This window comes from Gorilla gorilla, chromosome 2 (assembly GCF_029281585.2).
Source record: "Gorilla gorilla gorilla isolate KB3781 chromosome 2, NHGRI_mGorGor1-v2.1_pri, whole genome shotgun sequence".
In the NCBI taxonomy this organism is placed as follows: Eukaryota; Metazoa; Chordata; class Mammalia; order Primates; family Hominidae; genus Gorilla; species Gorilla gorilla.
In genome coordinates, this window is record NC_086017.1 from 62,863,057 (window position 1) to 62,890,586 (window position 27,530).

The 27,530-nt window shown below is 40.6% G+C and overlaps 1 protein-coding gene across 6 annotated transcripts in view; it reads right to left on the bottom strand.

The window, feature by feature from the left end:
• The window catches only part of SFMBT1 (Scm like with four mbt domains 1), a 147,456-nt gene that overhangs the window by 78,738 nt on the left and 41,188 nt on the right, over window positions 1–27,530 (bottom strand). Inside the window, exon 1 of one of the 6 annotated variants that reach the window (XM_063703852.1) lies at window positions 4,239–4,399. The exons of the other annotated variants lie outside the window; for them this stretch is intronic. The gene's annotated coding sequence lies outside the window, so the exon portion shown is untranslated. Of the gene's footprint in view, window positions 1–4,238; window positions 4,400–27,530 lie in introns of those variants that run through there. 6 annotated transcript variants of the gene reach the window in all.

Consider the following 27,530-nt stretch of genomic DNA (forward strand, 5'->3'; position numbering starts at 1 on the left):
AACAGGAAAGTGAGATTCAGGGGCAGGGCAAAAGGGAGTGTTTCTTTTAACTGTATTGGGTAAACTTTTTAAGATAAAAATGTACTCATATGTTTACTTCAGTGATTTAAAATTTTAAGACAAAAAATGCATTTATTGACATGGAAAGCTATTTATTCATTCTTTCAATAAATATTTACTGGAAACTTACTATGTGTCGGGCACAATAAAAAAAAAATTAGAGATATATCAGTGAAGAAAACAGACCAAAATCTCTGCCCTCATGAAGCTTATATTTTAGTGTAAGGAAGAAAGTATAATACTTTTTCTAAATGTCATAAGTGATAGAGCTGGGGAGGAATGACAGTGTGGGGTGGTTAAATCGGGTGGAGAGAAAGGAGGCTTCACTGAGAAGGTAACATATGGACAAAGACTTGAGGGAGCTATAGAAGGAAAGAGCATGCCAGGCAGAGGGAAAAGCCAGCAGAAAGGGCCTAAAGGGAGAGCATGTGAGAGTGAGCTATGTTCTAGGAATAGCAGGGAGGCCAGGGTAGTTGGTGCCAAGTAAGCAAGCAAGAACAAGTAGAAGGAGAAGAGGCAGGAGAGAGGTCAACCTCACACTGCCTGCCACTCCCATGTACCTCTGTGAGTACCCCCCACCTACAGCCCTTAAGGAACTATACTTACCAGGTGACCCTACTCCTCTGGGGGTAACAAAACGTAAAGGCAATGTTGGTGGGAATGTAAAATGATGCAACCACCTGGGAAAACAGTCTGGCAGTTCCTCAGCGTTAAACATAGAGTTACCATATGGGCCAGTATTTCACTCCTCAATATATACCCAAGACATATGAAAACATATGTCCAAACATAAACTTGTTCGTGAATGTTCGTAGTATTATTTATAATCGTCAAAAAATAGAAACAAATCAAATGTATCAACCAATTAATGGTTAAGTAAAATGTAATATATCTAATATAATGGAATATTATTCAGCCATAAAAAGAAATGAAGTACGAATACATACTACAACAAGGATAACCTTGAAAATATTGTACATGAGAAGACAGACACTAAAGGCCACATATTATATGCTTCCATTTATATAAAATGACCACAGAGGCAAATTCACAGAGACAAGTGGGTAGATTGTGGTTGCCAAGGGCTGGTAGAGAAAAGGTAATGGATAACGACTACTAATATGTACAGGGTTGCTTTTGGGGGTATTAAAACATTCTAATATTAGGCCGTGGTGAGAGTTGTACTATTCTGTGAATAAAAAAACTAACTGTAAACTTTAAATAAGTGAGTTTTATGGTCTGTGAAATATATCTCAGTAAAACTATAAAAATGGTACTTATATTCAAGGACACAACTGCGCTTTTAAATAACATTTCAAATACAGAAGCCAATGACAAAAAAAAAAGAGACAAGATATCTGGGTTACCCTTAGGATATGCAACAGAAGGAGAAAGAAAATAATTTGGCTGTTACTGGTTTGTATCAGTTAAGGTAATGCTATGCTTTAACATATAAATTTCTATTTTCAATTGCTTAATCCAATAGATATGTATTTCCCACTCAGATGAAGTCCAAACAGGTGTTCCTAATCAGTAGGCAACTCTCCACCATGTGATTATTCATGAAGCCAAAAGCCTTCCGCCACATAGCTCTACCATCTTCAACAAAGTCTTCACAAATCATTCCCTGTAGGGGATCACACATGTGAGGTTTTCATGGGACAGACCTAAAAGTGGTACGTCCCTTCCACCCACATTCCACTAATTAAAATCCGGTCACAAGACCCCATCCAACTACAAAGGAAGCTGCAAACTACAGTATGGCACTTCCCACCATTAGTAACAGAGTGCTTAAATTAGTATTGCCATTCACCAGAACTTATATTAACAGTGAATAGCAGTTATTTTACTTAAAGAAGGCTTCATGAATCAACAGTAGTGATACTATGAACAGTCATGGAATTCTGTCAATAAATATTTACTGAGCACTTATTATCGCCACACCACATTTGTTCTAGGTGAAGAAATATTTTGAAACCTGCCCTCACGAATCTCATAATCTAAAGTGTGTAGATAGCCAGCAATAAAATAAATACAACTGAGCCTTGAACAACATGGGCATGAACTACATGGGTCCACTTACAGATTTTTAAAAATAACTATCTTGGAAAAATTTTTGGAGATTTATGACAATTTGAAAAAACTTGCAGACAAACCATGTAGCTTAAAAATATCAAAAAATTAAGAAAAAGGTGTGTTGTGAATGCATAAAATACATGTACCTATTAGTCTATCATTTACCACTTTTATATACAAATCTATTATTAAAAGTTTAAAAATATCAAAACTTATACAAACAGACTGTACATGGTGTCATTCCCAGTCCTGAGAAATGTAAACAAACCTAAAGATGTAGTTTTCCATCATAACTACACAAAATTAAGTGTAGTACATATTGCACTACTGAAATCATTTTGCAGCTATCTCCTGTTGCTATTGCCTTGAGCTCAAGTGTTGCGACTATCTCCTTAAAATGCTGTATGACACTAATCATCTCCACGTGGGCAGTTCGTCTCTCCAGTAAAATGCATAAATAATATCACAATAAAAAGTGATCTCCCATGGTTCTTACACATTTTTCATGATGCTTAGTGCAGTACTGTATTTAATAACACCGTAAGACCCATAGAAAGTACCGCTAGAGATGCTGGATGTGCTTTCAAGAAGCAGAAAGAAGTGGTGACATTATAAGAAAAAGCTGGATTGCTTGATAGGTACAATAGATTGAGGTCTACAGCTGCAGCTGCCTCCATTTCAAGATAAGTAAATCCAGCATAAGGACCATTGTTTAAAAAAAAAAAAAAAGCAAAGGAAATTTGTGAAGCCATCACTGCAGCTACGCCAACAGGTGCAAAAACCTCGCATTTTGTGTGAATTATGTTTTTAACTCATGTTGAAAATGCAGCTTTTATGTGGGTGCACGACTGCTGTAGAAAGGCATACCTATAAACTTTCATATGATTTGAGAAAAAGCCAAGTCATTATATGACAACTTAAAGCAAAAGAAACGTGAAGGAGGCCGGGCGCCGTAGCTCATGCCTGTAATCCCAGCACTTTGGGAGGCCGAGGCGGGTGGATCACCTGAGGTGGGGAGTTCGAGACCACCTTGACCAACATGGAGAAACCCCATCTCTACTAAAAATACAAAATTAGCCGGGCGTGGTGGCACATGCCTGTAATCCCAGCTACTCGTGAGACTGAGGCAAGAGAATCACTTGAACCTGGGAGGCAGAGGTTGCAGTGAGCCGAGATCATGCCACTGCACTCTAGCATGGGCAACAAGAGCGAAATTCCATCTCAGAAAAAAAAAAAAAGGTGAAGGATCTAAAGCTGCAGGATTTAATGCCAGCAAAGGATGGTTTGATAATTTTAGAAAGTGGTTTGGCTTTAAAACTTTAGTAGGAGAAGCAGCTTCTGCTGACCAATAGGCAGCAAATGAGTTCCCCAATGCCAATAAGAAAATCATTGAGGAGAAAGATTTCCACCTGAATAGGTTTCTGTGGGATTTTTTTGAGACAGGGTCTTTTTCTGTCACCCAGGCTGGAGTGCAGTGGCATGAGCTCGGATCACTGCAACCTCCACTTCCTAGGCTCAAGCAATCCTCTCACCTCAACCTCCCTAGTAGCTAAGACTACAGGCATATGCCACCATGCTCAGCTAATTTTTTTTTTTACTTTTCTGCAGAGACGAGGTCTCACTACATTGAGCAGACTAGTCTGAAACTCCTGGGTTCAAGCAATCCTCCCATCTTGGCCTCCCAAAATGCTGGGATTTCAAGAATGAGCTACTGCACCCAACCTGAACAGGTTTTTAATGCTGATGAAAGTGCTCTATTTTGGGGGAAAATGTGCTACAAAGGACGTTAATTAGTAAGGAGAAGAAAGTACCCAGATTTAAGGGAGGAAAGGATAGGCTAACTTGACTATTTTGAGCAAGTGCAGTTGGGTTTATAATCAGGACAGCCCGCTAACCCCCACGCCTCGAAGGGAAAAGATAAAAGCCAGCTGCTAGTTTTTTGGTTGTACATTAAGGCCTGGACAACAAGAACCCTTTTTCTGAACTGGTTCCATCAATGATGTGTCCCTGAAGTCAGGAAGTACCTTGCCAGTAAGGGTCTGCTTTTTAAAGTTCTTTTGATATTTGACAATGCCCCCAAGCCACCCATGAGTTCAACTCACCCCATGAGTTCAACACCAAAAGTGGTGAAGGGCGTCTACTTGCTCCCAAACACAATGTCTCTAATTCAGTCCCTAGATCAGGAGCTCATAAGGGCCTTTAAGGCTCATTACACACATTCCTTTATGGAAAGGACTGTCAACACTATGCAAGAGAACCCTGATAGAACATCATGAAAGTCTGGAAGGATTACACAATTGAAGATTCCATTGTTATAGAAAAAGTCCTGAAAGCCATCAAGCCTGAAACAATAGACTCCTGCTAGAGAAAATTGTCCAGATGTCCTGCATAACTTCACAGGATTGACAACAGAGCCAATCACGAAAATCATGAAAGAGGTTGTAGATACGGCCAAAAAGGTCTGAGGTGAAGGGTTAAGATATAGATCATGGGCCGGACACGGTGGCTCACGCCTGTAATGCCAGCACTTTGGGAGGCTGAGGCGGGCGGATCACTTGAGGTCAGGAGTTCCAGACAGGCCTGGCCAACAAGGTGAAACCTCGTCTCTATTAAAAATACAAAAATTAGCCGGACGTGGTGGCATATGCCTGTAATCCCAGCTACTCAGGAGGCTAAGGCAGGAGAATCGCTTGAACCCAGGAGGCGGAGGTTGAAGTAAGCTGAGATCGCGGCACTGCACTCCAGCCTGGGCGACAGAGCAAGACTCCCATCTCAAAAAAAAAAAAAAAAAAAAGATATAGATCGTGGAGAAATTCAAGAGCTAATAGATAGCACACCAGAGGAATTAACAGAAGACGACTTGATGGAGATGAATAATTCCAAAACCAGTGCCAATAAGGAAGAAGATGTAGAAGAAGCAGTGCCAGAAAATAAATCAACATTGACAATCTGGCAGAAGGGTCTGGATTACTCAGGACTGCTTTTATGACAAGATCCCTCTATGATATGGCATTGAAACTAAAGCAAACAGTGGAAGAGGAGTTGATACCATATAGAAACAGTTTTAGAGGAAGGAAAAAGCAAACATTCAGACAGAAACTATAATGTTATTTCTGAAAAGTTACACCAAGTGTACCTGCCCCTCTTGCCTTCCTTTCTGCCTCCTCCCCTCTTCCACCTGTGGCACCCTAAGACAGCAACACCAACCTCTCCTCTTACTCCTCCTCAGCCTACTCAATGTGAAGATGACAAGGATGAAGACCTTTATGATGATCCACTTCCACTCAGTGAAGAGTCAATATATTTTCTCTTCCTTATGATTTTCTTTGTAACATTTTTTCTCCAGCTTACTCTATTGTAAGAAAACAGTATGTAATATATAACACATAAAATACGTGTTGATTGACTGCTTATGTTATTGGTAAGGCTTCCGGTCAACAGTAGGCTATTAGTAAAGTTTTTGAGAAGTCAAAAGTTATATGCAAATCTTCAACTGCGTGTGGGGTCAACACCCCTGTGTTGTTCAAGGGTCAACTATAATATGTATGTTGAATGAAAACAAATGTTAGGAGAAAAAAACTGAACAAGGGAGGAGGACAGGGAGTCCTACTTTTAACAGAGTGATCAAAGCCTTAGTGTTGAGGTAACACGAAACAACACCAGAGGGAAATGAGGAAGTGAGCCATGTGGGTACGTGCGGAAGAATATTCAAGGCAGAAAAACAAAAAGAGCAAAGTCTCTGAAGTGGGAGCTTGTGTGGCGTATTTGAGGCCACAGTGGTTGGAACAAAATGATCACAGCAGAGATGCTAGGAGATGAACTCAGGAAGCTATCAGGGAATCATATTTTATATGAACTTGCAGGCTGCTGTGAAGATTTTGGCTTTGGGGAAGCCATTGAAGGATTCTGAGCAGAGGAGGAACATAATTTGATTTATCTTTTAAAAGGATCACTCTGCAGCTATGTGAGAACAAAGCAAGAGCAGAAGCAGGAAGACCAATTAAAAAGACCACAGAATAATCCAAGTGAAAGGTGTTGGTGGCTAGGTCTAGGACAGGAGAAGTGAAAATGTGGAGGAAGATGTAAGATGGATTTGGTGTATGAGAGAAAGAGCAGTATCTGGGCTGACTGAAGTTTCTGGCTTAAGCAACTGGAAGGATAGAACTGCCACTTATGGAAAAAGGGAAGTCTGAAGTAGGAATGGTTTGAGGAAGAAAAATTATGATGAGCTTCAGTGCAAAATAGGGCAATATGATTACTTCCCTCACCACTAAAGGTTTGTTCTTGGAGTTTTCAGGAAAATGTTTTCAATCAACAAAAGTATAATTATTATCTGTGTAGTGTCTCCAATTTATAAGCTTTTTTACACCCACGATGCTTCATTTGAACATCATAAAAAACTTTTTTAGACAGCAAGAATGGGGCCAATTCTTTTTTTTTTTGCCCCTTGGGAACCTCCTTGTCGGCTTCAATCCCATCTTACATTTCACCTTCTCTAGGTTTACCAATCAGCCTTGAAGGCATTTCCCCATAGCAATTCAGTAATTTATGCTGCCTTGTTTTTTAAAATTCCAATTTCAACACCCACATACTTTCCAATACAGGCACTTCAATGACAAATTTTCTAGCTTTCTTTAATGTATGTCTTTCAATAATCTCAGGCATAAATAATCTTTAAAAATTCATACTATAATGAATACTATATTGAATATAGGTTATATATTATTATAATATATAATGAATACTATACTAAATACTGTGTGTGTGTGTGTGTGTGTGTGTGTGTATTCATACTATAATGAGTTTGGAAATCTCAGGCTGACCACCCTATAAATCCCTGGTCCACAGTTGGCTAAGTATGACCACTTCGCAGCCCGGCTTCCTTAGCAATTACTGATTAGTACCAGGATATTGAGCACCTCCTCTTTGCCAGATACCAAGACAACTAAATTGCAGTTTTGAAATTATCTTTCACTGTACCAAAATATGTCAAAAGCATTTAAAATCATTCTTTATCCTTATATTATCTTATAGGCTGGAACGGTAGCTCTTCCAGAGTTCAAATATGATTACATTTTCATCAATTAAATGCTTTATTTATGGGAGCCAGTAACATGAGCACATGTTGAAACAGTATGTCTTTGTTCTGATTAAATCAGGAGCTATTTGATTCACCAACACAAGCACTGTCAAAACATACCAATTCCAATAGTATTATAAAAAGATTATAGGAAAAGACCATGTTCAGTTATGAAAAGACTTGAAATTATTCTGTAATTTCATGGTTACTGTTTCTCAGCTTTCTCGTGTCAAGTCACAGATCAGAAACTTCATCTCAACAGAACAAATGCTTGTTAACCATTTATCAAGAAAAAAGAAAAGATTATTTGAGTACCTACTATGTATGTGCCTGGCACTTTTTATGTATTGTATACTAAATAATTAGGCACACAGAACACTGTCCAACACATGGTAAGCTTAATATTTAAGTGTTTATTATTTTTTAATAATCTCTTATTTAATCCTAGCTATTCTGCTTAACTCATACAATGATAACTCCATTTTACAGATGAGGAAAAGTTAACATGTCAGTTCATACACAGTCATGCATCACTTAATAATGAGGATATGTTCTGAGAAATCTGTTGTTCGGCAATTTTGTCATTATTCGAACATCATAGGGTATACTTACGCAAACCTAGATGGTGCGGCCTACTATACACCTAGGCTATACGGTATAGCCTATTGCCCCTAGGCTACAAACCTGTAGGCAACTGTAACACAATGGTAAGTATTTGTGTATCTAAACATATTTAAACATAGGAAAGGTGTAGTCAAAATATATCATAAAAGATAAAAAATGAGGCCAGGCGAGGTGGCTCACGCCTGTAATCCCAGCACTTTGGGAGGCCAAGGCGGGCAGATCATTTGAGGTGAAGAGTTTGAGACCAGCCTGGCCAACATGGTGAAACCCCGTCTCTACTAAAAATACAAAAATTAGCTCGGTGTGGTGGTGGGCGCCTGTAGTCCCAGCTACTCAGGAGGCTGAGGCAGGAGAACTGCTTGAACCTGGGAGGTGGAGGTTGCAGTGAGCTGAGATCATGCCACTACACTTCAGCCTGGGAGACAGAGTGAGACTCCGTCTCAGGGAAAAAAAAAAAAAAAAGATAAAAAATGGAACACTTATATAGGGCACTTAGCATGAATGGAGCTTGCAGGACTGGGAAGTTGTTCTGGGTGAGTCAGTGAGTGGTGAGTCAATGTGAAGGCCTGGGATATTACTGTATACTACTGTAGACTTTCTAAACACTGCACATGTAAGCTACATTAAATTTGTTTTAAGAATACTTTTCTTCCTTCGATAATAAATTAACCTTAGCTTACTGTAACTTTATAAACTTTTTGATTTTTAAAATTTTTTTGACTTTCTTGTAATAACACATAGCTTAAAATACACTGTATAGCTGTACAAAAATATTTTTTCCGTCGGGTGCCATGGCTCACGTCTGTAATCCAATACTTTGGGAGGCCAAGGTGGGCAGGTGACCTGAGGTCAGGAGTTTGAGACCAGCCTGGCCAACATGGCAAAACCCCATCTCTACTAAAAATACAAAAAAAAACTTAGTCGGGCAGGCATGGTGGCAGGTGCCTGTAGTCCCAGCTACTCGGGAGGTTGAGGCAGGGGAATCGCTTTAACCTGGGAGGCGGAGGTTGCAGTGAACCGAGATCGCGCCACTGCACTTTAGCCTGGTGACAGAGCAAGACTCTGTCTCAAAAAAAAAAGAAAAAAAAATTAGCAGGGTGTGGTGGCGAGTGCCTGTAATACCAGCTACTCAGGAGGCTGAGGCAGGAGAATCGCTTGAACCCGGGAGGTGGAGGTTGCAGTGAGCCAAGATCGTGCCACTGCTCTCCAGTCTGGGCGAAAGAGTGAGACTCCATCTCAAAATATATATATATATATATATTTTTTTTCTTTATATCCTTATTCTATAACTTTTTTCTATTAACTATTTACTTTTTAAAACTTTTTGTTAAAAACTAACACAACAGCCTAGGACTACACAGGACCAGGATCATCAATATCGTTGTCTTTCACCTCCACATCCTGTCCCACTGGAAGATCTTTGGGAGCAATAACATGCATGGAGCTGCCATCTCCTTGATAACAGTGCCTCCTTCTGGAATACCTCCTGAAGGACCTGTCTGAGGCTGGCTTACGGTTAATTTTTTTTTAATAAATAAAAGGCATATACTCTAAAATAATGATTAAAAAGTACAGTAAATAAACCACAGTTATATATTATGATCAAGTATTAGGTACTGTACATAACTGTATGTGTTATGCTTTTATACAACTGCCAGTGCAGGTTTATTTACACCAGTACCACAACAAACACGAGTAGGTATCTCACTATGACTTTAGGATGGCTACTACATCATCATTAGGCCATAGGAATTTTTCATCTCCATTATAATTGTATGGGACCACCATCATATATACAGGCCACCATTGACTGAAACACCATCATGCCATGCATGACTGTAGATAGGAAGCAGCAGGGGCAGCATTTGAACCCTCATCTGATTCCAAGCCTGAGCTCCTTAGTGTTTCTGGGCTCTGGGGCTTTTCTTGGAGCTCAGAGAATACAAGGATAATTGTGAAGTATGTCTTATACCATAGAGTGATGGCCCTAGATGATGTGCGCTCAAGTTGTTTTATTCATTCATTCATTTAACTTCTAAGTTCCATACTGTTCTGCTTAGAATGGTGAGTAACCAAGAGTCTGGATGGCACCTAGACAGATGCTGCCATCTATAAGCTTCTAAAATCTTATTCTAGTAGGGCCCTAAAACAGATTAATTCATATGAAAGGATACAGTACACATTTTTAAATTAAAACACATTTCCTTATTAATTCTTTAATGGAATGGAATAACACTGAATTTAGCCAAAAGGCTAAAAAAATCAGTGTAATAAACAGCCATCATCAAAAATGTCAGAATCATCAGGAAAGCATAAAAAACAAAGTCTTTCCCCAACGGAGTAAGAAGCTCTGCCTCAACCCAGAAGAGAGCTGAGGGGAAGTTATAGTGGTTGACTTAGAGAGACCCTTGGGAGGTCCAATCACTCACCAAACTTTAACTCGTGATTATAAGAGAGGATGCTCTGGGGATTTCGCTGCTTTGTATTGTTACATTAAACATACAAGCATTTTTAAAAGCTCTATGTTAGAATTTAAAGATGCCTAAACTATAGACACATATGCTGTACAATTAATTCACTGGAATTTTTTTAAGTTTAAGGCCCTATAAGAACTAGATTATCAGTTATAAATACTGAGAACTTTAGGATAGGCTACCACCCCTCAAAAATCACGACAGGCAACCATACAGGTCAGTCCCTCAAGAACACCTCAAGAACCTGTCCCTCAAGAATGCCTGCCAACTCCAGGGTAATGCTGCTGCGAGGGTATCCTCGGGGAAACACAACGGTGAATGTCTGCTGCAAAACACTGAGCCAATACCTAAGAGGCATGCTGAACATTTAACAACAATGATACTAGGAACAAGTATTAGTTATTTAGAAAAAGTATAAATTATTTAGAACACAAAACAACTCTTCAGGAGCTTTTAAAGTAAGTGCTTCCAAAAAAGGAGTAAATCTCTGGTTACTACTAGAGATGTACTACATAACACATTAAATCTGTAAAATAATTTGGCACAAAAAGTTAAATAGACATGAGGAAAAAAACCAGCCTAGGTTATGATAATTAATTAGGAATCTAAACAGACTCATATGCAAGATGTAAAACCAAAAGCCTAACTGGCAGAATAGCAGTCTACTTACTTACCTGTTATTTCCAAAGCGCAGCAGCACACTTGGCAGCCTTCTGTTTGGTTAGTATTAGACCCTAGTCACACCTTAATAGTTGTTTTTATAGATTTCAGTACCCCCACACCTTTCAATCTAACATATGTAAACATTCTCTGAAAACCAAAAGTATCTATGTTAAATATATAGAAATTTTTGGTTAAATCTCTACACCTGTTAAACAGAAAGATTCCTCTTCCTGATTTCTTTTCTCCACTTTTCTATTCTTTCCTTAAAAATAATTTGGTTTCTTTCCTACCACTAAATTATTATATTGTGAACTTAAATGCAATATTACAAAGGTGGCCAGTTTTCTAAGATTAGGACTTACCAATTCCACTTTACAGTGCTTAGTACAAAATTATTGGTATAATTTTCAATCCTTAATAATACTATGCTACTAATGGTCATGTTTTCATGTGTTATAAGAAACATGCCTTTTGGGAGGCTGAGGCAGGAGAATGGTGTGAATCTGGGAGCCAGAGCTTGCAGTGAGCTCAGATTGTGCCACTGCACTCCAGTCTGACTCCATCTCAAAAAAAAAGAAAGAAAGAAAGAAAGAAAGAAAGAAAGAAAGAAAGAAAGAAAGAAAGAAAGAAAGAAAGAAACATGCCTTCCATAAAACTATTCCTACTAATGTTCATGTTTTATAAGAAAAAAATAAGGCCAGGTGTGGTGGCTCACACCTGTAATACCAACACTTTGGGAGGCTGAAGTGGGCAGATCACGAGGTCAGGAGATAGAGAACAGCCTGGCTAACACGGCGAAATGCTGTCTCTACTAAAAATACAAAAGTTAGCTGGGCATGGTGGCGCGTGCCTGTAGTCCCAGCTACTTGGGAGGCTGGGAGAATTGCTTGAACCTGGGAGGCAGAGGGTGCAGTAAGCCAAGGTCACGCCACTGCACTCCAGCCTAGTGACAGAGCTAGACTCCATCTCAAAAAAAAAAAGAAAAAGAAAAAAATAGTGTTTACATAATGTATAACTTCTTTCAGCCTTGGACAAAACTATCATTGAAACAGACAGGTGCCTGAAGTCATCCAAACAGACCGACAAGAATTTAAAACTTCATTATTTGCAAATTAACAACGCAAAAGGTAGGCTTGAGGCAGACAATTGGTCACTAATGTCTCCTTCAAAGGGAAAAAATTTCCAGCACCATCTACTAAAACTGTTCGGATATATTCCAAAGGCTAGTTGTCTTTTAGGATTTTTCTTGGGAGGGGTTGTTCATTTTAATTGTTGCATTTAAAATGTTCAAAAAATAAATGGGCTTAGTTGGTCAAAACACAACCACTCACTCAGGAAAAACGTCATCATAAAGGTAAAAATAACTCAAAGCATACACCCGAAGTCATTAAAAGGTTTTTCCTCAGTTTTCTCTTATAGGATGTGAGATAAATGCAGTATTATTCTCTATTAAAGTATAAAAGACAACTCGACTCAGTTGTTTAACTCACACTAAATTCCTCCAAAATGGTATTTTGAAGAGTATCACAGGCTCAGCCACATCAAGTTTGGAATTTTGTGACACAGAGTCAGATGACAGAACACTCAGTCCTTCCTGACTTGGAAACAAAAACCAAATGCTTGAAGAGACTTAATGTCAAATCTAACTATGCAAAGTCTTAAGTTTACTTCAATTTCATCTCAAAGCAATCTTTAAAGAAAAAAAATCAATAAGCCATTCAAACACCAGAATACTACTTTTCTCGGAATCTTTAACAAAACGTCAAACAAATTCAGACTGTTGGACTGTTAAACTTCAAAGAGCCACCTTAATATTTTGAAAACGTCACGAAAAAGTTGAGCAAGAAAGAGAGGAAAGGGAGGGAGAGAAGAAGGAAAGAAGGATGGATGGAAAGAAGGAAGGAAGGAAAAGTTTCCTCAACTTTAACAAATACTATTATCAAAACTAAGGAGTTTTGGCCTTGGGAATTCAGATATTACGCATAAAACAAGGAAATAAACCTAATGAACAAACATTACTACTATGGGGTGATGTCAACCTTGCAATTTTGGAGAGATATTAATGAAGTGGGGTGAAGTATAAAGAGAATAATTTTTTCACTTCAAATGATGAGTAATGAAGTTCAACATATAAACATTTTTTGTTTGCTCATTTTTTCCCAAATAACTACTTTACACCCACATTACTGTCTCATTTGCAAACGTCTGCATAGTATCTTCAGCAACTATACCTAGCACTGCATTTTTACATACATTAAGCCAGCTGCGTGGATGATTTTTTAAAATTGCTCTTTGTTTCACTGAATAACTGAGGCTGGTGACTCTAAAAGTTAGAAAAAACTTTAATAAGTAACACCCAATCCAACAGTCCTCAACAGTTCTGTTGTACACACCATTCCCATGTGCCAACATTTCCACAAATAACAGCTCTCCATTACCCTACAGTGCTTTTCTAGAGAATTCTTCCCTACCTGCTGTGGTTTGAATGTTGTGTCCCACCCAAAATTCATATGCTGAAACTTTTTTTTTTTTTTTTTTTTTTGAGATGGAGTTTTGTTCTTATTGCATAGGCTGCAGTGCAGTGGCACAATCTCAGCTCACTGCAACCTCCACCTCTTGGGTTCAAGCAATTATCGTGCCTCAGCCTCCCGAGTAGCTGGGACTACAGGGAGGCGCCACCACGCCTGGCTAATTTTTGTATCTTTAGTAGAGACGGGGTTTCACCATGTTGGCCAGGCTGGTCTCCAACTCCTGACCTCAGGTGACCCGCCCACCTCGGCCTCCCAAAGTGCTGTGATTACAGGCGTGAGCCACCTCGCCCAGCCTGCACGTTGAAAGTTAATCCCTAATATGAGAGTATTAAGACGTGCGGCCTTTCAGGAAGCGATTGGATCAATGCCATTATAAGAAGCTTCTGAGAGCTGCCTGCCCCTTCTTGCTTTCACATTCCCTTCCACCTTCTACCACATGAGGATGCACCATCAATGAGGAATGGCACCTCCCCAGACACTAAATCTGCCAGCACCTTGATTTTGGACTTCTCAGACTCCAGAATAGTGAGAAAATAAGTTTCTATTATTCATAAGTTACTGAGTTTCAGGTGTTCTGTCATAGCAGCACAAATGACTAAAACATCATCCATCCCCGAGGAGGAGGTTGTCCCTTTCTGTGTTCCAACACCATCAATGACACAGGGATAAAAAACTCCCACGACTACCTTCTAGGATAATCTATTCCACTTCTAAGCAGCTCTGCCACAAAGCCTGTCCTTAACCTGCTGCCAAGTCCCTATGGCTTCTGCCCATTGCTATTGCCCACTCAGAATGAGTCTGTGTTCATTCACTCACACAGAGCCCTTCACATAGCTGAGAGAACTAACGTTCATCAACTGTTCTTCCTAAGCAGGTCCTGAGTTGCCTCACCTTCCTAGTCCCTCCTCTAAAATACATTCCAGTTTATCTGTAGTCCAAAACAGAATACAAAAGAATAAAGTATTGTTTATAATACAAAGGGTAAGTGTTTGAGGATGGACACCTCTATTTTACATTACGTGATTATTACACATTGTATGTCTGTATCAAAACATCTCACATACCCCATAAATATATACACCTCTATGTAGCCACAAAAATTAAAATAAAAAAAATTTTTAAAATAATAAATTAAAATGTTAAAGTGATTTTGATTTCTGCTTTATATCGTGTATTTCTGTGACTAGGCCAAACAGGTCATGGGTAAATCTGCTCAGTTAATTAGACTCTGATATTGAGCTCTTGGTAATCAGTCTTAATGGAACAAAAACTACTCCTTCCTCAGTATGTTTCCTTAAACTAACCAATAATTTTATAAAAGCAGATCATCTTTCAGAACGAAAAACTAAGGGAAATCATAGGTGGGTTAGCACACTCCACAATGTAAAGGAAACAATAAATATACATTCCCATGCAAAATTCAATTCTCTCTCTTCAAAACTACCACAGCATTTTGTGGGACCCTCTAGAAGAGCATTTCACCTGGAGTGATTCAGGCCTACCTGCTCCCCAGGGTCTGGGCCCCACCTTCATCTTTCTCTATGATTTTACACTGTGCCTGACAGTGGTGAGCTTGCAACTTCTGTCTGAATGAAACTGATCAGGAGTAGTTCTGGCAGCTATTTAGATAGAATTGGAGTCTCAACACTCACTATTTATCATACTCATCCTTTAATTTAAAAGAGGGCCAAGAAAACCAAATTATTTAAAGATTTCCCAATTTCTGAAAATATAACGCTGTATCAGTTGTTTTTTTTTAAACAGCTCAAAAAATAGCACATAGAGCGGGTAAAAAGGGTAGGAAAAATTTTTTTCTACGCAAAAGCCTTAACATTTATAAACTTCAACCAAATCCCCATAAAAAACATGTAGTTTTTGCACTGTGTAGTCCATATGCTAAATGGATATGTTTAGTTACATGTTTCTTGAGTAGTACTTTTTATTTGTAGCAAAGCTATTACATCTTATACATTATATTACATGTAAAAGTCCATTTTAAACCAAATTACTTCAAAATTTGACCTATATTACATCTGGCACAGACTAGCTGTTCTGCTATACTGTTTAAATGCCTGCTATATTCGCAGCAGTTACTTTATAAAACACATAATCTTTATGTGCTAGCAATAAATTTCTATACCTTTAAGGGATAATTCTAGGCTAATCAATTAGTATACCAACCTTCCCTATCCCCGACCCCATTCATTCACTTGGCCCTGACCATGCTAAGCATCTGCTACATATAACTCCTAGTAGGAGGTACAACTACGTAGAAACACTACAAAGTTACTGTGACAGTATTTAAAACAGATGCACTGACAGCCAAAAAAAGGGGGAAAAAATCCCATACAAAAATTCTGAAAAGAGTTAAGATACAAAAGAAAAAAATAACAGTAAAATAGCAAGCGCTCAATATAATTTATGTCAATTTTGTAACTTTTCTTATTTATACACAAGATCAAGGAAAGAACAGAAAATCCTTTTATAACAATAAAACAGTATATGAGACAGAAGCATCATAAGTCAAAGCTAAAAAAAAGCAACCAATTATTATATACTCATTACAAAATAATACACTGGGAAAAGGTCAAAATTGTAATTGGCTCTTATAAAGCAGTAATTCAGGATATATACAGTCTATGGCTGTAAAGCACATCTTTATAATACAAGTAGAACACTTTCATACAGTTTCCAACAGAAAGGTTTATTCATAAGCCATTACTGCAGAGGAAAACAACAACAGACAAATCCTCAACCTGTTAATAAGTTCAAACTGTTTGCCAATTCAACTGGGAAATAATGCATTAGAAAAAATACCTACTCGTTAAGAAAGTCATTGCATTTGTAACTAAAGAGATCATACACAACTGTGCCATCTGGTCACAAAACAGAAGATAAGGACAAGTTTCTTTTTATAAAAGTATTCCAGCTAACAAATGATGAAGGAATGACAGACTGTCTTATTAAATTACTGGACCTAGGTGTTGACCATCAATAACAGAGACACATCAATCACAAGAGACAACCTGAAACATCACCTGCCTCTTAATGGAAGAACACAACACCAACTATTGAACTATCTTTCAAAAAAAAAATCAAACTTGAATCTGATTGAGCTTCTAAACACCACAGAGAAGTTAGAGGAACATGTTTGTTTGTTTTTTGAGATGGAGTCTCACTCTGTGGCCCAGGCTGGAATGCAGTGGGGCCATCTTGGCTCACCGCAATCTCCGCCTCCTGGATTCAAGCAATTCTCTGGCCTCAGCCTCCCAAGTAGCTGGGATTACAGGTGTGCACCATCACGCCCAGCTAATTTTTATATTTTTAGTAGAGACGGGGTTTCACTGTGTTGGCCAGGCTGGTCTCAAACTCCCGACCTCAGGTGATCTGCCCATCTTGGCTTCCCAAAGTGCTGGGATTACAGGCATGAGCCACCACGCCCCGCCTAGAGGAACATGTTAACCACCACAATGGTGAGCCAATCAGCAAAATCAAACTCTGGAAAACACCATTAAGACAAACTACCTGGTTTTATCAAACAAATTGGAAAGAAAAAAAGAGCAAGAAATTGAAAAGGACACTATAGGTTAAATGAGATTTAAAATGAAATTTTAAAAACAATTTGAAAAAATCTATTCACTGTAGCGTCAAGAAAGAAAGAAAGAAAGAAAAGAAAGCAAGAAAAAAAAAGGAAAAGGAAAGAAAAGGAAAAGAAAAGCCTGTACAATGAAACTGGAAAATATGGCTTAGTTAACTAAAAAAATACCTAAATAAATGGAGAGGCATACGATATTCACAGACTAAAAGATCCAAAGATGCCAAAGGTAATTCAATGGAAATAGAAAAAGGATAGTATTTTCAACAAATGGTACAGAAACAACTGGATATCCACATGGACAAAAATGAACCTCGACCTTACCTCATACCATACATAAAAACTCAAAATGGACCATAAACCTAAATGTAAGAGCCAATATTTTTTAATATCCAGAAAAAGAAAATAGAAAATCTTTCTGAGCTTGGACTGGCAAAGAATTTTTACTTTTATTTTGAGGCAGGGTCTTGCTCTGTCGCCAAGTTTGGAATGCAATGGGCACGATCACTGCTCACTGCAGCCTTGACCTCCTGGGCTCAAATAATCCTCCCATTCTCAGCCTACCAAGTAGCTAGGACTACAGGCATATGCCACCATGCCTTGCTAACTTTGTTTATGTTTTGTAGAGAAGTGGTCGAAGTGGTCTCACTATGCTGCCAGGCTGGTCTCAAACTCCTAAACTCAAGTGATCCTTCTGCCTCAGCCTCCCAAAGTGCTGGGATTACAAGTGTGAGCTACTGCACCCAGCCTGGCAAATAACTTTAAAACATGACACCAGAAAAAGCACAAACAATAAATTGGGACTGTATCAAAGTTTAAAACGTTTGCTCTTCAGGCCAGGGGCCACCCCCCCCCCAGCTCACGCCTATAATCTTAGCACTTTGGGAGGCTGAGGTGGGTGGATCACCTCAGGTCAGGAGTTCGAGACCAGCCTGGCCAACGTGGCGAAACCCCGTCTCTACTAAAAATACAAAAATTAGCCAGGACAGTGGTATGTGCCTGTAGTCCCAGTTACTTAGGAGGCTGAGGCAGAAGAATCACTTGAACCTGGGAGGCGGAGGTTGCAGTGAGCCAAGATCACACCACTACACTCTAGCCTGGGCAACAGAGTGAGACTCTATCTGAAAAAAAAAAAAAACTTTTGCTCTTCAAAGACACAATGAAGAAAAAAGACAAGCCAGAGGCTTAAAAAGAAATTTTTTTGCAAAACATATACCTAATATGGATTTATATCAAAAAGCTCTTAAAAATAAACAATCCTTTTTTTTTTTTTTTTTTTGAGACAGGGTCTCCCTCTGGTCACTGGGCTGCAGTGCAGTAGCACCATCTTGGCTCACTGCAGCCTCAACCTCCTGGGTTCAAGTGATCCTCCTGCCTCAGACCTGCCAAGTAGCTGGGACTACAGGCGCATGCCACCACACCCAGCTAATTTTTGTATTTTTTTTAGTAGAGACGGAGTTTCACCTGTTACCCAGGCTGGTCTCAAGTTCCTGAGCTCAAGCGATCTGCCCATCTCAGCCTCCCAAAGTGCTAGGATTATAGGCATGAGGCACCACACCCGGACAACAATCCAATTTTTCAATCAAAAGATTTGAATAGGTACTTCAGCAAAGAAAATATATGAATGGCAAGCACATGAAAAGATAATTAGTCACTAGGGAAATACAAATTAAAACCACCATGAAGTATCATTACACACCAACTAAAATGGCTAAAAGACGAACAATAGGAAATTTAATAAGGATGGAGAAGTGAGTCCTCATACAATGCTGGTGCAAACGTAAAAATGATACAGCCACTTTGAAAATGGTTTGGCAATTTCTTAAAAAGCTAAACACAGGCTGGGCATGGTGGCTCACGCCTGTAATCCCAGCACTTTGGGAGGCAGAGATGGGAGGATCATGAGGTCAGGAGATCGAGACCATCCTGGCTAAAACGGTGAAACCCCATCTCTACTAAAAATACAAAAAATTAGCCGGGCGTAGTGGCGGGCGCCTGCAATCCCAGCTACTCCGGAGGCTGAGGCAGGAGAATGGCTTGAACCTGGGAGGCGGAGCCTGCAGTGAGCCGAGATCGTGCCACTGCACTCCAGCCTGGGCGACTGAGCGAGACTCAGTCTCAAAAAAAAAACAAAAACAAAAACAAAAAAAAAGCTAAACACAGACTTATCATACAACCAAGCAATTCCACTCTTGAGGATCACCAAAAAGAAATGAAAACAGCCACACAAAGACTTTACTTGTGTTCACTGCTAAGAACTAGAAATAACCCAAATGTCCATCAACTAGTGAATGGATAAACAAAACGTTTTACCTATTTATACAATGGAATTATTCTCCCAGCACTTTGGGAGGCCGAGGCGGGCGGATCACGAGGTCAGGAGATCGGTACCATCCTGGCTAACACTGTGAAACCCGTCTCTACTAAAAACACAAAAAATCAGTCTGGTGTGGTGGCAGCCACCTGTAGTCCCAGCTACTCGGGAGGCTGAGGCAGGAGAACGGCGTGAACCCGGGAGGCGGAGCTTGTAGTGAGCCGAGATCATGCCACTGCACTCCAGCCTGGGTGACAGAGCGAGAGTCCATCTCAAAAAAAAAAAAAAAAAAAAAAAGGAATTATTCTCAGCAATAAAAACAAACTACTGATACATGCAATAACAAGGATAAATCTCAAAAACTTCACGCTATATGAAACACGCCAGACACAAAAGACTACATATTGGATGATTCTATTTATGTGAAATTTCTAGAAAAGGCAAAATTGTATAGAAAATACATCAGTGGTTTCCCAGAATCGGGATGCATTGTTTGTAAATGACCACATTTTGGGGGTAATAAAATGTTCTAAAACTAAATGGTGATGATGGTTGCATAACTCTATACAATTACTAAAATTCATCAAGCAGGTCACTTACAATATAAAACATGCTTCAATAAAACATTGTTTAAAAAAAGAGAGAAGATAACACAACGTGTTGGTCAACTGGATCCTATAAACAATATTTTTAAATTTATTTTTGTTATTGTAAAATACACATAAAATTTACCATTCTAATCACCTTAGATGTATAGTTCTGTGGCATTAAGGACATTCACAATGTTGTACAAGAAAATTTTTTAAATTACAGCATGTATAACAATGGGAACTGAGCTCTGCATAAATTCTAGTGTTCATAAGAAAAAATGTAGATCAGGTCGGGCACGGTGGCTCACGCCTGTAATCCCAGCACTTTGGGAGGCCGAGACGGGCAGATCACGAGGCCAACACGGAGAAACCCCGTCTCTACTAAAAATACAAAAAATTTGCCGGGCGTGGTGGCGGGCGCCTGTAGTCCCAGCTACTCCGGAGGCTGAGGCAGGAGAATGGCGTGAACTCAGGAGGTGAAGCTTGCAGTGAGCCGAGATCGCGCCACTGCACTCTAGCCTGGGCGACAGAGAGAGACTCCGTCTCAAAAAAAAAGAAAAGAAAAGAAAAAATGTAGATCAATAATATTATTTTGCTGACGCATTGGAGAAAGTAAAGGCTGGGTGCAGCTTCAAGCTGAGGACCACCCACCATGCCCCCCCATCGTGGTGGTTCCCCTAGGTGCTGAAGGGCCCAGCCATAGCTCTCGCCCTCGCAGGGTCCCTCCAGGGTCTCTGCTGTTTCCTACCTAGGGGTGACTGCAGCCATGGCTAAGAAAGCGCCAGCGCCCACCCACCTGGGCCAATGGACTGGTTCTGCTCGTGCCACACTGGTTCTGCTCCTCGCCATCTGGGCAGTTCAGAAAGAACCCCAACGAGCTTGTGATCTCCTGGGTCCTGTGGGCGTATGAACAGGGGGCCAGCCCTGTCCCTCAACCCTGGGGAGCTGGTGCTGCCGATCGACCTGACTGGCCCACAACGTCTTCAGCTACCACTGCAAGGGCCTGCGGGGTGACGGCTGTGCAGCGCTGCTCGCCTAGCTGTTGATCGCCTGGCTGTTGATGGCCTGGCACCCGCAGAGCTGCCCTGCCGGCCACCAACCACCATGGAGGGAGCATTCAGCTGGTGCGCGAGCTGGGTACTAAACTGGCTCTACTGTGAGCCGCCCTCGGCCCCTCCATCTCCTCTTACCCCTTGTCCTCCATGCGTAAGCCGGGGACGCCCGAGGACATGCTCTTCACCCAAGGCCTGCGCCGGCTTCTGCTGATCAAGGGCCCAGTACAAAGGCCGTCATGGAGATCCAGGCCTTCGCCAACAGCGGCCTGTTCTGGTGCAAGGGCCAGCCGGGCAGCGCAAGGACCTCACGACTGGCTGCTGGGTCAAGGCGTTCCGGGGGTGAAGGTGGATAAGCAGACCACCAAGGGCTCCTGGAACCCTAAGTGAAGGAGGCCAAGCACAGCCATGGACACCGGCCTGAAGGCTGGGAAAGGAGCCGACGCCCCACCTCCTCTGACCAGGCCTGCGGGGAGGAGCCACCCACGCGCCACAGCAAGTCCTGGACCTGGCCCTGCATTCCAGGGTGGGGCAGGGAGGCTGGATTCTGGGAGAGCTGCTTCCGGATTGCGTTGGGGTAGTCAAGGAGCTCGGGACATCACAGGCGAGGCAAAAAGCCTTGGCCAGTGCTCTTTTGGTGTATCCCTCCAGCTTCCAGAGGGGAAGCCACACCCTGATGCTATGTTCAAACGCTCCAGAAGACGGGAGTTCGTGTCCTTGCCCCTAACCACTGCTGTGGGTGTCACTGGCCAAAGGTCATGAGGGGAGTGGGCCACATGAGTGGCCACTTGCCATGACTCCCTGAGCAGGGTGAGCCCCCACTCATCCTGTGCCATGTTATGTTTCCACCCAAGCAGCAGGGTAGGAGGCACAGTGAGTGCCCACCCCTCTCCCTGTTGGGCCCCCCAAGCTCTACAGACCAAGCAAGGAGACCCCATGATCCATGCCATGAAAGCATCTTGAAGTTTTTACTTTTTTTTTTGGAGACAGAGTCTCGCTCTGTCGCCCAGGCTGGAATGCAGTGGCACAATCTCGGCTCACTGCAACCTCCGCCTCCCGGGTTCAAGCGATTCTCCTGCCTCAGCCTCATGAGTAGCTGAGACTACAGGCATGTGCCACCACATCAGCCCGGCTAATTTTTTGTATTTTTAGTAGAGACGGGGTTTCACCGTGTTAGCCAGGATGGTCTTGATTTCCTGACCTCGTGATCCGCCCACCCAGGCCTCCCAAAGTGCTGGGATTACAGGCGTGAGCCACCGCACCCAGCCTACTCTTACATTTTTTCAGGTTTGTATTTACTCACTGTTTTAAGCATACACGACACTTCGGTTTTATTCCTCCCTTTGTAATGTTTTTTCTCTTAAGCCACTTTTTTTTTTTTTGCAATGCCTTCCTCTTTGAAAGCATTAAAAAAACAGTATTTTGTTTATGTTTCAACAACAACAAAGAGGACTTAATGTTTGGCATACTAAAATATTTACCAATAAAACAAACTGATATTTGGAATTTTTTTAAGTTTTAAAAGTGTGGTCACTGTATTGTGATCACACAATTACATTAGGAAAATGTCTTATTCTTAGAGGTGTACATTAAAGTATTAAGAGTACTGAGTTATAATGTCTGCAATAGAGCCTCAAATGTTTCACAGGGGACTATATACATATATATGCCTATATAAACATATATTACATATATACACATATATAAAAGACAAAGAGAGAAAGCAAACAGTGATTCTAGGTGAAAGACAAAGTGAGAACTCAGCAAAAACGTAAATTAGTACAGGTTTGTTGGAAAGCAATGTGATGACATCTCAAAATTGGAAGAAATTTACAAAAACTAAAACCATGCCTAATGCATGCCCTTTGACCCAACACCCCTTCTAGGAATTTATCTTTAATTAAACTCACACAAGACCACGAAGCAAGAAAGGGTATTAATTACGAAATTTTTTAATGGTTTAATACTCAAATATCTACCAATAGGTGGTTAGGTAAATAAGTTATTGCAAATGCTTAAAATGAAAAAAAATATGAAAAGAAGAAAGGGGTGTGGGTACAGATGAAACCGCATTGGCTGTGAGTTTATTACAGAAGCAATCTTTGAATAATGGATATTTGGATGTTCATCTCACTGTTTAGTCTACTTTTATATATGTTTGACATTCTCCCTAACAAGTCAAAAACAAAAAAGAACCACACAAAATTCCAAGGGCACAATTCTTTACAAGTGGTCATCGACCCCCTTTCTTTCCCAAATTAATAATATCAACATGGGAGGGAAGGTTCTACACTACATAAACAAGTACACATAAATATTAAAGTTCTTTCAGCCTGGGCAACATAGTGAGACCCTGTCTCTTAAAAAAAGATTTTCTTTTAGTTAGCTAGGTGTGGTGATTCACATCTGTAGTCCTAGCTACTAGAGAGACTGAGACAGAAGGACTGCTTGAGCTCAGGAGTTCAAGGCTGCAGTGAGCCATGATCGTGTGTCACTTTAGCTTGCGTGACAGAGTGAGACTCCAACTCTTCAAAAAAGAAAAAGTTCCATCACTCTTAATTATTCTTACATCCTCAGGTCATCCCTGAACAGAAGAGTTTTACTTTCAAGCATCTTGGATCCAGTAGTAAGTAGATGGCAGCTCACATTTACTGTGCTCCCACCAGCAAGCAGCTCTTCATTTCTAATAGAGGAACCACACTGCTCTAGCTAAGGAAAGAAACAAGTGTAGAAAAAGCCAGGCACAGTGGCCACGCCTGTAAATTTTAGCACTTTAGAAGGCCAAAGCAGGAGGACCACTTGAGCCCAGGAGTTTGAGACCAGCCTGGACAACATAGGGAAATGGGAGATCCTATCTCTACCAAAAAAAAAAAAAAAAATTGTAAAAAATTTGCCAGGCATGGTGGCTCATGACTGTGGTCCCAACTACCTGGGAGGCTGAGGCTGGAGGATATGTAGGCCCAGGAGGTCAAGGCTGCAGTGAGCACTGATCCTGCCACCGCATTCCAGCCTGGGCAACAGAGCAAGACCCAGTTTCAAACACACACACACACACACACACACACACACACAAATGAAAGATTACTGCCTGTTTTGAACTTTGTTTTCTATGGAGTTGTTCAGCTTTTCCTATTAAAAGTTCAAATATGTGTACTACATATTGTGCCATTTCTGAATTATAACAAAAGCAAGAGAGCTTAGAAATCACCCAGCCCAGTTGGCCGCAGTGGCTCACGCCTGTAATCCCAGCACTTTGGGAGGCCGAGGTGGGTGGATCATGGGGTTAGGAAATCGAGACCATCCTGGCTAACACGGTGAAACCTGTCTCTACTAAAAATACAAAAAATTAGCCGGGCGTGGTGGCAGGCACCTGTAGTCCCAGCTACTTGGGAGGCTGAGGCAGGAGAATGGCGTGAACCCGGGAGGCGAAGCTTGCAGTGAGCCAAGATCGCGCCACTGCACTCCAGCCTGGGTGACAGAGCGAGACTCTGTCACAAAAAAAAAAAAAAATCACCCAGCCCAGTATCTTGAATTAACAAATAAGCAAAACTATCCAGGCCCAAAGTTATTATTTCAAATTATAATAACTTCAGTATTCTGTAGTTAGGAGGTATTCTCCTCAGTCTAATTTGAATAAACTAAGTGCTCACTGAACACCAGCCACAGTGAACTGTAATGAATAACGAGCAAAAATTGGAAGTCTGTTCTTGAGGGTGCTAAACTCACAGTCCAAGGCCACTGACTACCATCCAAAACCCTACAGTCATTGGGCTCAAGAGCCCACAAACTCAGCACCTGCTCAGCACCAGCCTGCTTAAACTTGAAGCAGGAATTTTCAAAACAGCCTCCTCTTTCTTTCAGCAAGTCATATGATATTCATTAACTTTCAAAGCAATGAGAAAATATAATGTAAGTTAAAATTAACCAAGACTGATAGTTACATGAAGATGTCTAGTTAGTGGGTGTTTTCCGCCCCTCTCTGGTCCTGGCTGAGGCAAGCTGATCACTTGAAGTCAGGAGTTTGAGGGTAAAACCCTGTCACTACTCAAAATATAAAAATTAGCCAGGTATGGTAGCACATGCTTGTAATCCCAGCTACCTGGGAGGCTGAGGCGGGAGGAACACTTGAACCCAGGAGGCAGAGGCCGCAGTGAGCTTAGATAGTGTCACTGCACTCCAGCCTGGGTGACAGAGTGGGACTCCATCACAAAAAAAAAAAAAAAAAAATGGTGTTTAAATTTTTATTCCACGAACAGGGTTATTCTTTTTATATTCCAATTTCAAAAGAAAAACTCTCTATATGTTCTGCATCAAGCTAATACCACAATTAAAACATATTCTTCACATGATAGAGAATTTAAAATAATGATGACACAACTAGATACTTGATAATATTAAGGAATTATTCATTTTACATGCGATAAAGGTATTATGGCTTAAAAAGTCATCATTTTAGAGATACTGAATTATTTATGAAGTGATATAATACTTGAGATTTGCTATAAAACAGTGCAATGAGGGACACAAAATTGTGAACGTGCATGAGAGCAAAGTATAGATAAAACAAGTGGGCCACGTGTTGATAATTGTGGGAACCAAGTAACATGATATTCTCTCCGTTTTTCCGTATGCTCAAATACCTCCATGATAAAAAGTAAGCCAAAAAATAAAATTATAGTAACAAATCAGCCTTCTCAGAGGGCATACCACAGAAGCAGTAGCATCATAATTAGTTGTTGTAAACACAGGTATTAAAGAGCACATAGTGACTGACAGCATTATATTCATGGATGCTGCTACCCTGCTGAAGAAACTGCTGCATTTGTCAGTACCATAGAAAGGTCAAAAAAAAAAAAAAAAAAAAAACAAAGAAAAGAAACTGCTGCATTTCAGCAGCGTGAGAGGTGATTCCCATGACTAATATCCAAAATTACATGACATTACATCCAAAATACATTTTATATCTTAGAAATCTTTCCGAGAAATCAACAATACTTAACAAGTATGGAATGACTATAAGATCATCACCATTAGCTAGATATTTCCAATTCCTAACCATTCTTTTCCTCAACAACCTACTCCTTCAACAATGAGTGCTGAAGAGAGAAACAATGGTCACTGGAAATTCATCTTTTAAAGTTATAGATATGAGGTTTTAACTCAAAAAGAAGGAATTTCATCAAGTATTAGATCATATTCAGCTACTGAAACAAATTCATATTTCCTCTTGTTTCATGTTCTCAAGGCACAAAATACTTTACCTTCATGGTACTCAGGAGCATTTCCTTCCTTCCTTCTTCCCTTCCTTCCTCCCTCCCTCCCTCCGTTCCTCCTTCCCTTCTTTCTTTCTTTTTCTTTCTCCCCCTCCTCCTCCTCCTCCTCCTCCTCCTCCCTTTCTTTTAGATGGAGTCTCGCTGTGTCGCCAGGCTGGAGTGCAGTGGCGTGATCTCAGCTCACTGAAAGCTCCACCTCCTGGGTTCAAGCGATTCTCCTGCCTCAGCCTCCCAAGTAGCTGGAACTACAGGCATGTGCTACCATGCCCAGTTAATTTTTGAATTTTTAGTAGAGAAGGGGTTTCACCATGTTGGCCAGGATGGTCTTGATTCTCTTGACCTTGTGATCCCCCTGCCTCGGCCTCCCAGAGTGCTGGGATTACAGGTGTGAGCCACCGCGCCTGGCCATTCTTTCTTTTTTAAAGAAAGAATTTCATTTAATGACCTAGGTGGCTTTATTCTGATTTTCACTTTTAATTACGGTAGACAACCAAATGATAGATCTCTGAAATTTTGAGACACAACTTCTTGTGTACAAAGAGAAATGCAGGGTTCTCCATCTTAAGCCCCTAAAGCCTTCAGGAGCCTTCATTCACCTGTGTAATGTAGGGCCTCCACCTTGATGCCAGCCAACACACACATGTGCTAAGCTGAAGCAGCCATCCCTGGAACCGGAAAGAATGAGAAGGGAACACAATTGTCTCAAGTTTGAGGCTTCCTTCTTGACAACAATATTCACAGTACAAAAGTGATTATCTTCTGCTGAGAGGAGACGTAAGTCAGATAAGCTGTAACTTTTCACAAAATGCACAATTAGTATAAAGTTTAATAATTTTTTTTCTTCCAGTGTAAATTCAGTTTGTTTACTGCTTTGTAGTTTTGAAAAGTCAGGAGTTCTTTTTAAATTCTTGGGAGCTGGTCTGAATGTAGTCAGGTCACTTTTCTTATCAAACAGCAAAAACTTATTCGAGATTACATAAAAATGGGAAATATAAACACATGTTACATACAGTCCGTACACTTTGAGAGCATGTCATGCCAGTTGGAAAAACCTAACAGCAACTTACAATGGTAAATGATGACTACCAAATGCTCTGAATAGGCTGTACGCATGATGGGAGTAAAGTGAAGAGGGGGTTTAAGCCATGTGGGTTTCTTTGTTTGTTTAAGAGACAGGATCTCACTCTGTCACCCAGGC